This window comes from Carcharhinus amblyrhynchos, chromosome 2 (assembly GCF_965287045.1).
Source record: "Carcharhinus amblyrhynchos chromosome 2, sCarAmb.v2.hapA, whole genome shotgun sequence".
NCBI classification, from domain to species: Eukaryota; Metazoa; Chordata; class Chondrichthyes; order Carcharhiniformes; family Carcharhinidae; genus Carcharhinus; species Carcharhinus amblyrhynchos.
Window position 1 is genome coordinate 128695211 of NC_137325.1, and position 14507 is coordinate 128709717.

A 14507-nucleotide genomic window follows, 5' to 3' on the forward strand; every position below is an offset into this window, starting at 1 on the left:
TAGCCAGCATGTCTTTTGGATTCTGGAAGGAAACCCTGAAGAAATCCACACAGAAACAGGGAGAATGTGCAGACTCTACACAGACAGTGAGCCAAGCCAGAAATCAAATGTAGATCCCCTACAGACAGAAATGGAGGAATGTATAATAGGGGACAAAGAAATGGCTGAGCAACTGAATACATACTTTGGTTCTGTCTTCACAAAAGAGGACACAAATCAAATGTTGGAGAAATGTTGGAAAATGCAAGACTTAGTGAGAGGGAAGAACTGAGGGAGATCAATAGTACTGGGAAAGTTGATGGGATTTAAGGCGGATAAATCCCCCGAGCCTGATAATCTACATCTCAGAGTACTTAAGGAAGTGGCTCTGGAAATAGTGGGTGCATTGGTGGTCATCTTCCAGGATTCTAGAGACTCTGGAACAGTCCCTGCAGATTGGAAGGTAGCAAATGTCACTCCGATATTCAAAAAGGGAGGTAGAGAGAAAACAGGGAATTACAGACCAGTAAGCTTAGCATCAGTAGTGGGGAAAATTCTTGAATCCATTATCAAGGACTTTATAGCAGGGCATTTAGAAAGCTGTGGCAGGATCAGACAGAGTCAATATGGACTTATGAGGAGGAAATCATGCTTGACAAATCTGTTGGAATTCTTTGAAGTTGTAACTAGTAGAGTTGACAAGAAGGAAACCAATAGATACGGTATATCTGGACTTTCAGAAAGTGTTCCACCCAAGAGATTATCGTGCAATATTAAAGCACATTGGATGAGAGGAAGTGTATTGAGCTGGACAGAAAATGGGTTGGCAGAGAGGAAACAAAGAGTCAAAATTAAAGGCTGCTTTTCAAATTTGCAGGCTGTAACTACCGAGTGCCACAGGGATCGGTGCTGGGAACCCAGCTATTCACAATATATATTGATTTGGATGAAGGAACAGAATGTAACATCTCAAAGTTTGCAGATGATACAAATTGGGTGGGAGTGTGAACTGTGGAGAGGATGCAGACATCCTTCAGAATGATCTGGACAGGTTGGGTGAGTGGGCTAATCAATGGCAGATGCAGTATAATTTGGATAAGTGTGAAGTTAATCATATTGGAAGCAAAAACGAGGAGACAGATTACTACCTGAATGGCTGTAAATTGGGTGGGTAGATCAATTGGCGACTTGGGCGGAGAGATGACAAATGGAGTTTAGTCCAGACAAATGTGAGGTTATGCATTTCGGAATATACAGTAAAGGGAAGAACCTTAAGAGTATTGATAGGCAAAGGGATCTAAGCGTACAGGTACACAGGTCACTGAAAGTGGCAATGCAGATGAAGAAAGTAGTCAAGGCATATGGCATACTTGCCTTCATCGGCCAGGGTACTGAGTGTAAAAATTGGAAGTCATGTTGCAGCTTTGTAGAACCTTAGTTAGGCTGCACTTGGAATATAGTGTTCAATTCTGGTCACCACATTACCAGAAGGATGTGGAGGCTTTGAAGAGGGTACAGAAAAAATTTACCAGGATGTTGCCTGGTATGGAGGGCATTAGCTATGAAGAGAGATTGGAGAAACTTGGTTTGTTCTCAACGGAGGTTGAGGGGAGACATGATAGAAGTCTACAAGATCATGAGAGGTATGGACAGTGTGGATAGTCAGAAGCTTTTTCCCAGGATGGAACAGTCAATTACTCAGGGACATAGGTTTAAGCTGCGAGGGGCAAGATTTAAAAATGTACAAGGCAGATTTTTTACACAGAGAGCGGTGGGGGCCTGGAACTCATTGCCGTGGGAGGTAGTGGAAGCAGATAAATAGTTACTTTTAAGGGGCGTCTTGACAAATACACGAGCTGGGAATAGAGGGATATGTGATAGCAAGTGTGAGGTTATCCACTTTGGCAGGAATAATAGTAGGAGGGATTACTATTTAAAGGGTGAAAAGCTGCAGCATGCTATGGTGCAGAGGGACCTGGGGGTCCTTGTGCATGAGTCGCAAAAACCCAGCCTGCAGGTGCAGCAGGTGATCAGGAAGGCAAATGGGATGCTGGCCTTTATAGCGAGGGGGATTGAATATAAAAGCAGGGAGGTCTTGCTGCAACCGTACAGGGCACTGGTGAGGCCGCAGCTGGAGTACTGTGTGCAGTTTTGGTCGCTGCACTTGCGCAAGGATATTTTGGCCTTGGAGGGAGTGCAGAGGTGGTTCACTAGGCTGATACCGGAGATGAGGGGTTGGACTACGAAGAGAGGCTGAATAGACTGGGTTTGTACTCGGAGTTTAGACGGATGAGGGGGGATCTTATAGAGACGTATAAGATAATGAAGGGGATGGATAGGGTAGAGGTAGAGAGATTCTTCCCGCTTAGAAAGGACAGCAGGACTAGAGGGCACAGCCTCAAGATTTTTGGGGGGGGGGGGGGGGGGGGGCAGTTTAGAACAGAGTTGAGGAGGAACTTCTTCACTCAAAGGGTGGTGAATCTCTGGAATTCTCTGCCCATTGACGTGGTGGAGGCTACCTCGCTAAATATATTTAAGACACGGGTAGATAGGTTTTTGGTAGGCGAGGGAATTAAGGGTTATGGGGAGAAAGTGGGAAAGTGGAACTGAGTCACTTCAGATCAGCCACGATCTTATTGAATGGCGGGGCAGGCTCGAAGGGCTAGATGGCCTACTCCTATTTCTTATGCTCTTATATTCTTCTTATGTGGATATGGTCCTGAGAAGGGTAGGCATGGTCGATGCAGGCTTGGAGGTCTGAAGGGCCTGTTCCTGTGTTGTAATGTTCTTTGCCCTTTGAGTGTGCAGCGGAACCTGGGTGTTCTTGTGCACCAGTCACTGAAGATAAGCATGCAGATGCAGCAGGTGGTAAAGACAACAAATGGCATGTTGGTCTTCACTGCGAGAGGTTTCAAGTACAGTAGCAGGGATTTGTTGCAATTATACATGGCCTTGGTGAGGCTACACCTAGAATATTGTGTGCAGTTTTGGTCTCCTTTTCTGAGGATGGATGTTCTTGCTCTCGAGGGATTGCAGGCAAAGCATTTCCAGGGATGGCAAGACTGATATATGAGGAGAGATTGACTAGGTTAGGATTGTTTTCATTGGAGTTCAGGTGACTGAGGGGGGAATCTCAGAGACTTAAGATTCTGACAAGTCTGAACAGGATAGATGCAGGAAGGATGTTCCTGATGGTGGGGGGGTCTAGAGCCAGGGGTCACAGTCTGAGGATTCAGGATAGACAATTTATAGCAGAGGCGAGAAGACATTTCTTCACCTAAAGCGTGGTGAGCCAGTGGAATTCATTATGATAGGAAGTAGTTGATGCCAAAACATTGAATGCATTCAAGAGGCAGCAAGATATAGCACTTGGGGCAAATGGGATCAAAGGTTATGGGGGAAATAAAACAGGATTAGGCTGAGTTGGATGATCAGCCATGATCATAATGAATGGTAGAGCAGGCTTGAAGGGTCAAATAGTCTCCTCCTGCTCCTATCTTCTCTGTGTCTATGTTTCTTTCAAGCCCGTGTCCCTGGCACTATGAGGTAGCAGGGCTAACCACTGTGCCACCACCAGGCCAGGTAAGCATGACAGATTAGTGAACCAGATGAGTTTTTATAACAACGGTTTCATGGTCATCATTGGACCATGAAATCTGTATTTTCACTGAATTCAAATTTCACCATTTGCCATAGTGGAATTCCAGAGTCCCCTGAGCATTATCCTGGATCTTTGGATTACTAACCCAGTGACAACATCACCAGCTCCTCAAGACTCAGCCTCATTACTGCACTGCAAATATCTTATAAAAATAGAGGAAATACTCATTAAGTTGCTAATCAGTGCCTTCTTATTGACAAACTAACGCCGACTGCAACAGAACAGCTGGTAAAAGGCCCATCAAGTCACTGGCTGCTTGAGTGCGCATTTGACAATACGTGAAATAATTTATCCAAATTAAAAGACAGCAAACAATTTTTCCATCAGTATAAAAGCAGCACTTCTGAAGTGCTTAGAGCAAAAGAGAAGCTATTATATTTAATTGTAAAATATTCCAAAGTTATCATATAAATCTTAAGTTACCATTGATTTTCTGATTTAAACAATGAGCTTTTTAAATGTTTATGCTATTAATATACTTCCCCTTAAGATTTGAAGTTATGACCCAACAAGCTATTTACTTTGTTTGCTTATATATGAATATCAATTTTGATTTACCTTTATGCATTATGTTGGAACAGGCACAATGCTTAATTATCTAAGATTTTCATCAGGTCAAATGACCATCTGTTTGACCTAATCAAATAAAAGCTCCAAAAGAATGCAGAGACTTAAAAAAAATATACTAGATCTTTCATGTCATTTTCATAGGTAACATGGGATTTGTTGCTGAAGTTTACAAGTCTTGCTGCAGTCTAAATGCGGTGGTAATCATCAGTTACTGTGAGGCAAAATGGTGCTACCATCTTTGACGTGCGATACACAGCTCAAGTAGGGCAGCACAATACCACGGTGGTTAGCACAGCTGCCTCAAGTGCTAGGGACGGCTTGGGTCATTGTTTGCATGGAGTCTGCATATTCTGCGTGGGTTTCCTCCAGGTTTGATGGTTTCCTCCCATAGTCCAAACGATGTGCTGGTTAAGTGCCATTCTAAATTCTCCCTTAGTTTACCCAAACAGGTGCTGGAGTGTGGCAGCCAGGGGATTTTCACAGTAACCTCATCACAGTGAGCCTGCTTGTGACACTAATAAATAAATAAATAAATAAATAAATAAATAACTTTAAATTTAAAAGATGTTTATCACATACAAAGCATGGATGTGGGAGTGAGGAGATACAGCAAAAGTTCATCTAAAGGAATCCCTTGTGAATCTGGGCCATGGACATTCCTTTCCTTTTAATGGCACCACTTTCACTTGATATGGTTTCATAACTGCATCAGTTTCTTTTGTTGTCATATGTAACCAAAGACAGATTTGGCACGCAAAGCAAAAATGCTCAGTCTCGTGCATTTTATAACTCACAGCTTTAAAAGCAAGACACTTAGCATTCTAATACAGGTGTATTAGGTACAAAAGGGCTGCTGAGCTCAGCAGAATGGTGGTCAAAAACTAGGTGACAGATCAAATGCAGTTAGTACAAAAAGTTGGAAACTATAGGCATTTAACTTATCTGTCATAGGAAAAATGTTAGAAGATATTAAAGATGTTATAGCATGCATTTTGATACATTCCAGGTAGTCAGGTACAAAAATGATTTTGTGAAAGGAAAATCAAGTTTAATCAATTTAGGAGTTCTTTGAAGTAAAATGTACTGTAGATAAAGGGGAACTGGAGGGTGTACTGTACTTAGATTTACAGAAAGCATTTGAGAAAGTGGCAATCAAATGTTATTGCAGAAAATAAAAGCCCATGTTGTAGTAGATAACTTATTGGCATGGACAAAAGATTGGCCAGCTAACAATCCAGCTAATGAGATCAGAGATCAGAGAGTTAGATAGGGTGGATAGTTAGAGCCTTTTTCCTCGGATGGTGACGGCTAACACGAGGGGACATAGCTTTAAATTAAGGGGTGGTAGTTATAGGACAGATGTCAGAGGTAGGTTCTTTACTCAGAGGGTAGTAAGGGCGAGGAATGCCCTGCCTGCAGCAGTTGTGGACTCGTCAACTTTAAGGGTGTTCAAATGGTCAGTGGATAGGCATATGGATAACATTGGAATAGTTTAGGTTAGAGGGTCATTAGATTGGCTCCACTGGTCGGCGCAACATCGAGGGCCGAAGGGCCTGTACTGCGCTGTAGTGTTCTATGTTCTAATGGATTGTTTTGTAGTTGGCAAGATGCAATGAGTGGTATGCCACAGGGATCAGTGCTGGAGCTTCAATTTTTTTACAATTTATACAAATCAGATGGAAGAAGGGACTGATGATATGATTGCTAAATTTGCTGATGATACAAGATAGATAGGATAGTAGGTTATGAGCAGGATGCAAGGAGCCTACAAAAGGATATAGACAGATTAGGTGAGCAGGCAAAAGTCTAGGAAATGGAGTATAATGTGGGGAAACATGAAATTGAACAATAAAAAAATCATCTAAACGGAGAGAGATTTCAGACTGCCAAGACGCAGAGGGACCTGGGTGTTCTGGTACATTAACTGCAAAAGGTTAGTATAGAGCTGTTAATTAGGAAAGCTAATAGAATGTTATTTATTGCAAGGGCAATTGAAAAAGAATAAGTAGGTTAATGCTTCACTTATACAGGACATTGGTGAGACCACATCTGGAGTACTTTATACAGTAGTGGTCTTTTATTTAAGGAAGGATGTAAATGCATTTAGAAGCAGTGCAGGAAAGTTTTACTAGACTAATAACTGGAATGGGCAAGTTGTCTTATGAGGTCAGACTAGACTAGACTAGACTAACCACTGGGGTTCAGATGAGCATGAGCGACTTGACTGAACCGTACATGATCCTGAGAAGTCTTGACAGGATGGATACGGAAAGAATATTTCCTCGTGGGAGAATTTAGAACTAGGTCATTGTTTAAAATATAGGGTTACCACTTAAAACAGAGGTGAGAAAATATATTTCCTGGGAGTTGATAACTTTGGAATTCTTTCCCTCAAGAGGGCAGTGGATGCAGAGTCTTTGAATATTAGTGCTAGATACAGTCTTGATGAGTAAGTTATCAGAGATGGACAGAAATGTGGGGCCAAAGTTAAACTCAGGTCAATGATCTTATTGAGTATTGGCACAGGTTAGAGGGGCCCAATGGTCTACTCCTGCTGGTAATTTGTTATGTTCACACGTTCATACTAGTAGCATCCTGGAAATCTACAGCCCAAAGAAGATCCTGGTGCCTCCATTCGCACAAGCTGGATCAATCCTATAGAGTTGCATTTAATGGCATGCTTGCAATCAAAGCAACCCTATATCACTAGTGTCATCCAACATACTGAGTGCTACACCATTGGAGGTAGCAACTTTTGACAGAGGCCCACCTGTGTCCTCTCAGGTTCAAACAAATGACTCCATTGCACTATTTGAACAGCAGGCGTGTTTCCCCTCAATGTTTTGGTCAACATCATCAAAACTAATTAAAGAGTAATTATCACGCTGGTGTTTGAGAGATTTGCTGTGTGCTCACTGGCTACGCCTTCTAAGTTACAACAGTAACTACACTTCAAAAATACTTCACTAGTTGTAAATTACTGTGGTGTACCAGGGTCATGAGATATTTTTTATAAAAGGCAAATTATTTTGAAAACATAAACTGATAACCAGCTCCAAGCCACAAGAACATAAGAAATAGGAGAGCATATATACCTTCCAGCCTGCTGCCATTCAATACGATAATGGCTGATCTTCTACCTCATCTCCACTTTCCCGTCCACTCCCCAAATCCACCAATGCCCCAAGGGATTAAAACAAAATCTAATTTCACCTGTGAATATATTCAACAATGCAGCACACACAATCGCCGGGTTAGGGAATTCCAATGATCCACAGGCCTTTGAGTGAAGAAACTTTTCCTCAGACGTAAACGATCAGCTCTTTAGCTGCACCCTTGTGCTCTAGACTCCCCAGCCGATGGAAACAACCTCTCAGTCATCACTCTGACAAGCATCACTAGTTAGGCCACAACTTCAACACTAGTCACCTCATTACAGAAAGGGTGTAATTGCACTAGAAAGGGTACAGAGGAGATTTATGAGGAATTTGCAAGACTAGAAAATTGCAGCTATGAGGAAAGATTGCGTAGGTGGGGATAGTTCTCTTTGCAACAGAGAAGGCTTGAGGGGAGATTACGGAGATGTACAAAATTGTGAAGGCCCTGGATGGAAAAGGCCTATTTACTTTAGCAGAGAGATCAGTGACTAGGTAGTAGAGGGGAGATGACGGTTCTGGGATTTTGGAATTCTGCCTGAAATGGTAATAGAGGCAGAAACCCTCAATTCATTAAAAAGGTGCTTGGATATGCATCTCAAGTGCCATATACTGCAGGGCTGCGGTCAAAAAGTGGGTTTAGGCTCGGTGGCTCATTTATCAGCCAGTGCAGGCACGATGGGCCAAATAGCCTCTTTTACGGCCATAAACTGTGAATCTAAACTCCTGGAAAACCAAGGTCATCTTCCAACTAGCTCCTACTGGATCTCCCTTCAATATTGAATATCAACCGCGAGATCCTGGAAAACATGGACCATTTTCCATTTCGTGGAAGCCTCCGCTCGACCAAAGCAGACATAGCTGACACAAATCACCATCACCTCCAATATGCCACCTCAACTGAGGAAAGGAGTATTTGAGAACCAGGATCTTAAACCTAAGACTAAGGTCATGGTTTATAAGGCAGCAGTGATCATTGTACTCACAAAAATTTCAACAACCTCAAACCACTAGAAATGTACCACCAACAAGGCCTTAGCTAGATCCTCCAAAGCCAGTGTCAAGAAAAGTAGTTCAGCTGTAGCATCTTTGCCCACGCCAACATGCAGGCATTAATCACTCAAAAACTACTTCTGCTGGGCAGAAAATGCCATTCGTACGCTTGACAGCAAACTCCGAAGCAATGACTCTGCTTGGAACCCATTCACAATGGCAGTGGATTCCCACCAGCATAACAGAAATTCTTTAAAGATGTCCACAAAGTGTTCCTGAAGAGGTCAAACATCCCCACTGACTCAAGGGTGTTCCAGGCTTGTGACTGACCAAAATGGAGAAGGTTCATTTCTGAAGGCAATTTGTTTCGAACATGCGGAGGCAAAGTCATGGCATCATAGAAATCTCCAAATCTCATCTAATTGAGCCTCTAAACACCACCGCGTAGGTAGAATCTATGAATTGTGCGTTTAACTCATCAGCCACCTTGGAACCCATCAAACCAGAGTATGTCATTCTCAATCCCGAAGGACTGCCCGAGAAAAACAACTGCAGCAAGATTTCCTTGGTCTTGCACTTCAATCTGGCCAGGGAGAGAAATCGTGGGTCCTAGTGCTTCTCCTGTGTCTCGGTCCCTTTTAAGCGCCCCCCTCACATCCTTTAGCTGTCCAGAATTGAGAACCAGAGTCAAAGTGGGGTCAAATGGTTTTATATAGGTTTAGTAAGACTTCAGTTTTTGTACTCTATGCTTTTATTTATAAAGCCTATTGAAAGCTCAAGTTTCAGTACGATGCATTTAACAACCGTGGATTTGTCAGACGATTACACACCAACTGGCCATTCATTTCATGCAACCAGCTCGGCTTCTTTGAACCTGGCCCTTTGAAATATCCGGACAGCAATATCCAAAAGACTTGAACCTTAAGCACTGCAAAAAAAACAACTCTGTGCACAAATGAGAATATTTTGAACTATAAGTGACATATCTATTGGAGTATCACTCCAGGTTTCAATTCTAAATTTAAAAATAGCAAAAAGCCTTTTGGTAAATTAGCATCAACAAATTAACCTGCTATAATATGATATTGCTACCCACACAAGTGGGCTTTGTTGACAGAAAAAATATACTTTGCATTGAGTAATACATATTTTTTATTTTTAAAAGGAAGCTAACCACATTTCGAAATGCTCAACATGGGGCACACAATAGGAGAGCAAAGTACTGCAGATGCTGGAAATCTGAAAAATATACAGAAAATGCTGGAAATATTAAGCAGGCCAGGCAGCATCTGTGCAGAAGGAAGTAGTCAATGATTCAGGTCCATGATCTGCAGTAATTATCATAGAATCACTACAGTGCAGACAGAGAGGCCATTCAACTCACTGAGCCTGCACCAACAACAATCCCACCCAGGCTCTATCCCCGTAACCTCACGTATTTAACCCTGCTAATCCCCCTGACACTAAGGGGCAGTTTAGTGTGGTCAATCAACCTAACCTGCACATCTCTGGCGTAACAAAAGGTCACTGACCGTGTGCTCTACACAAGTGCTGAGGTATTGATCAGGTGGACTCTGAGGCTGAAACGGCTGCCACAAGAGGACACAGGTTTAAGGTGCTGGGGAGTAGGTACACAGCAGATGTCAGGAGTAAGTTTTTCACTCAGAGACTGGGGGGGTGAGTGGAATCAGCTACCGGTGGTGGTGGAGGCAAATTCGTTAGGGTCTTTCAAGAGACTTCTGGAGTACGTGGGACTTAACAGGATTGAGGGTTATAGGTAAGCCTAGTAGGTAGAGATAAGATCGGCGCAACGCGGGCCAAAGGGCCTGTTTGTGCTGTAGTTTTTCTATGATTTCCAACACTACCCCTTTCTTATGCAGCAAAAATAACCCCTTTTGCCAGCCCTTCAAAAACTAATTAGACTTTAGGCAGGCTCAAAAGGGCCAAATGGCCTCCTCCTGCTCCTCTTTTCTATGTTTTCTGTTAGCCTCTCATAGCCCTGCAGCAAGAAACTCAGCAGCAGCTGCTTGAGATTTGGTTTGGCACAACATTAAGCATGAATTTAAAAAAGCTAAGGCTCGAAGAAAACAAACAACTTGCTGAGCAAAAGGATGTCAAAGCAATAAGGTGATCATTTATAAAGAGTAATTAATAAAAACGACCACTAAAATGTGCCAAGCAGCAGAAATAACCAATATTTTTGTATTCACTCCTGGGATATGGGCCAGGCCAATATCAATTGCCCATCCCTAATTGCCCTCAAAGTGGTGATGAGCCACCTTCTAAAACCACTTGTTGGAGCACCCACACTGCTATTAAGAGTGTTCCAGAATTTTGATACAGGAACAGTGAAGGAATTGTGATATAATTCCAAGTTAGGATATTTGGCTTGGAGGGGAATTTAAAAGAGGACTGTGCTCCCATGCATCTATTGCCCTTATCCTTCTAGATGGTAAAGGTCATGGGTTCAGAAGCTGCTGTCAAGTAAGTCTTGGCAAGTTGCTGCAGTGCATCTTATTGTTGGTACTCACTGCTGTCACTATGCATCAATGGTGGAGGGAGTGCCAATCAAAAGACCTGGCAAGTAAGCCTTTTCGCTTCGGAAGTAGAGCTATAAGGAGATAGACTAAGCCTCATTCCTGGTCACAAAGGAAGTGGGAGGGGACAAGGGCCAAGCTAAAGAGTCAACTCACAGTGGTGCACGTTCCGAGCTGGCCTTGGTGGTGTGCATGAGCGCATGTTTCACACACACCATTGACCGAGGGAGGACTTGGAAGGGATGTCAGGAAGGGAAGGGCCTTGTGGGGGTAAATCAGAGGGGAACCAAGCACTTCACCTTACCCTGCGCACCATCACCTCCTGCCAGATCTGGAGAAAAAGTGAAGAAAGCAGGACCCGACACCACAAACTGAACATTCACAAGGCAAGCAAAAAAGGAGGGACTGGGAAATCTGGCACACCCCACTCAGTAAAAAGTCTGACAACACCAGGTTTAAGTCCAACCGATTTATTTGATAGTACACTCACTAGCTTTCGGGGTTAGTCCCTTCGTCAGGTGAATGGAGAGTTCTGGCCTCAGACAGAGCATATAAAGCACAGACAGTTTACAGATTACTGATTACTAATGCCGAAAGCTAGTGTGTGTACTATCAAATAAATCGGTTGGACTTAAACCTGGTGTTGTCAGACTTTTTACTGTGTTTACCCCAGTCCGACGCCGGCATATCCACATCATGATGCCCCACTCTGCCGAGGATAGCTTTTGCTCAGAATAATCTCTATGCCAGATTGGACATGGTTAGTGTCCAAAGCAGCCAATTAATAGGCTACACAGCCAATGAGCACAGGCTCCCCTATAGCACAGTCATCCGTTTTTCATTACTCTTTGCTACTGTCAGTTAACCATTTCAGTTGAAGCCGCTGAAAAGGTTGCTAACCTCGGCATAGAGTTAGAACTGCTTCCCCAGCCATACAGGTGAAGAATCCTCTACACGTGGCAATATATTACTTCCTTTTCGGTAAACCCTCATCTTGTATATAAACCTTTTATGTGGCATATACCAAACCATGTTTTTTTTAAAATTTGTTTCAACGCATTTACGGAATGTGGTCGTCACTGGCTAGGGAAGCATTTATTACCTGTCCCTAATTGCCCTTCGAAAAATGGTGGTGGCTGCCTTTTTGAACTGCTGCTACAGCGCTGTTAGGAAAAAAATTCCAGGATTTTGACCTGGTGACAGTGAAGGAGCAGCAATATATTTCCAAGTCAGGATGGTGAGTGACGAGGGTAATGAACCTCCAAGGTAATGGTGTTCTCAGGTATCCGCTGCTCTTGTCCTTCTAGTCTTGGATTTGGAAGGTACTGCCTAAAGGAACCTTGGTGAGTTTCTGCAGTGTATCTTGTAGATGGTACACACGACTGCCACTGTTAGTTGATGGAGGGATTGAAAGTTTGTGGAACAGATAGCAATCAAGCAGATTGCTTTGTCCTGAATGGTGTTGAGCTTCTTGAGTGTTGTTGGAGCTGCACTCATCCAGGCAAGTGGAGAGAGAATATTGTATTTCACTCCTGACTTGTGCCTTACAGATGGTGGACAGGCATCAGGAAGTTAGGTGAGTTATTCAGCACAGGAGTCTTAGCCTTTGACCTCCTCTAGTAGCCTCCTCTAGTAGTATTTATATGGCTAGTCCAGTTCAGTTTCTGGTCAACAGTAACCCCCAGGATTCAACAATGGTAGCGACATTGAATGTCAAGGAATGATGGTTAGATCCTCTCTTATTGGAGATGGTCATTGCCTGGCACTTGTGTGGCGTGAACGTCACTTGCCAGCCCAAGCTTGGATATTGTCCAGAAGTTGCTGTACTTGAACATGAACTGCTTCAGTATCTGAGGAGTTGCAAATGGTGCTGAACCACCGAACATCATGCAATCATCTGTGAACTTCCCGCTTCTGACCACAAAATAGAAGGCTGATCATTGATGAAGCAGCTGAAGTTGGCTGGGTCTAGGACACAACCCCGAGGAACTCCTGCAGTGATGTCCTGGAGCTGGGATGATTGACCAGCAACCACCACAGTCACTTTCCTTTGTGCCAGATAGGCCTCCAAACGGCAGAGAGTTTTCCTATGGTCCCCACTGACTCCAGTTTTGCTAGGGGTCCGTGGATGCCATACTCAGTCAAATGCTGCCTTGATGTTAATGGCAGTCACTCTCACCTCTGGAATTCAGCTCTTTTATCCCATGTTTGAATCAGGGCTGTAATGTCAGGAGCTGACTCTGGTTGGATTCAAACTGAGTGTCCGTGAAGAGGTTATTGCTAAGTGTCACTTGATAGCACTGTTGATGACCCTTTCCATCACTTTGCTGGTGATCCAGAGAAGAATGACAGGGTAGTACTTCGTTGGGTTAGACTTGTCCTGTTTCTTGTGTACAGAGCATACCTGGGCAATTGTCAGGTAGATGGCAGGGTTATAGTTGTACTGGAACAGCTTGGCCAGAGGTGCAGCAAGTTCTGGAGCATAAGTCTTCAGGACTTTTGCTGGATACTGTCAGGGTCTGTTACCTTTGCAGTATTCAATGCCTTCAGCCATTCCTTAATATCACATGGAGTGAGAATCGGCTGAAGACTGCGGACTTCTGGATGCAGGGAAGGCAGTGGCACAGTCATTGGACTAGCAATCCAGAGGCCCAGGATAATTCACAGGGCACCCGGATTCAAATCCCAACACAGCAGATAGTGGAATTTAATCTCAATAAAACATCTAAAATTGGAAGTCCAACGACAATGATTATTGTAAAAACCATCTAGTTCACTAATGTCCTTTAGGGAAGGAAACCTTCCATCCTTGCCTGGTTTGGCCTGCGTGTAACACCAGTCCCACAATGTTGGCTCGTAAATGCTCTCTGAAATGGCCAACAAGCCACTCAATTGCATCCAACTGCTACAAAGGAAATACAAAGGAATGAAACTAGCTGGACCATCCAGCATCAACCTAGGTCCCAGAAACAACATTGGCAAACACAGCCCTGTCAACCATGCAAGGTCCTCCTTACTATCTGGCTTATAGCAAAACCGGGAGTACTATCTCACAGGCTACTCAAACAACAGCCTAACAAAGACATACTCACGGAATAATATCTTACAAGGTCCCAGACACCACCATCACCTCTCGTGAAGAAAAAGAACAGGAATATTCATAATCTTCTTACAACTGGAAGTCCAAAACTGCAAAATATATTTCAGTTTAAACAGGGTGGATTCCTGAACACGAGCAACAACGCAAACGCAGGTAACTGTTGCACCAGCATACTGTATAAAAGCAGCTATTGTAATCTTCATTGCTTGATATTGGATCCGGAGAGATCTACATTTCAAAATACACACTGCAGCCCTGAACAGGTTGACGATGATGCTACCAATACATCTTTAGAAAACACTGGCAGACAAGGCAAAGGAAAAAAGACCTGATCTGATATTGTGTATGATGGAAATGGTAATACTTTGACAATGTCATAATATATGGGTGCACGCGTACACTATGACTGAAATAATTTGCGACTGCAAATGTTTTAAAAGGAACAAAAAAAATTTGAAAAATATTTACACTTTTGATATGGCAAGATAGTTCCTAGAAAGCAAGAGGGGTTA

The 14507-nt window shown here is 43.2% G+C and overlaps 1 protein-coding gene across 3 annotated transcripts in view; it reads right to left on the reverse strand.

Annotated features, from left to right (window-relative positions):
- zmynd11 (zinc finger, MYND-type containing 11) overlaps nucleotides 1-14507 on the reverse strand; it is a 176308-nt gene that overhangs the window by 136814 nt on the left and 24987 nt on the right. The window lies entirely within an intron of this gene.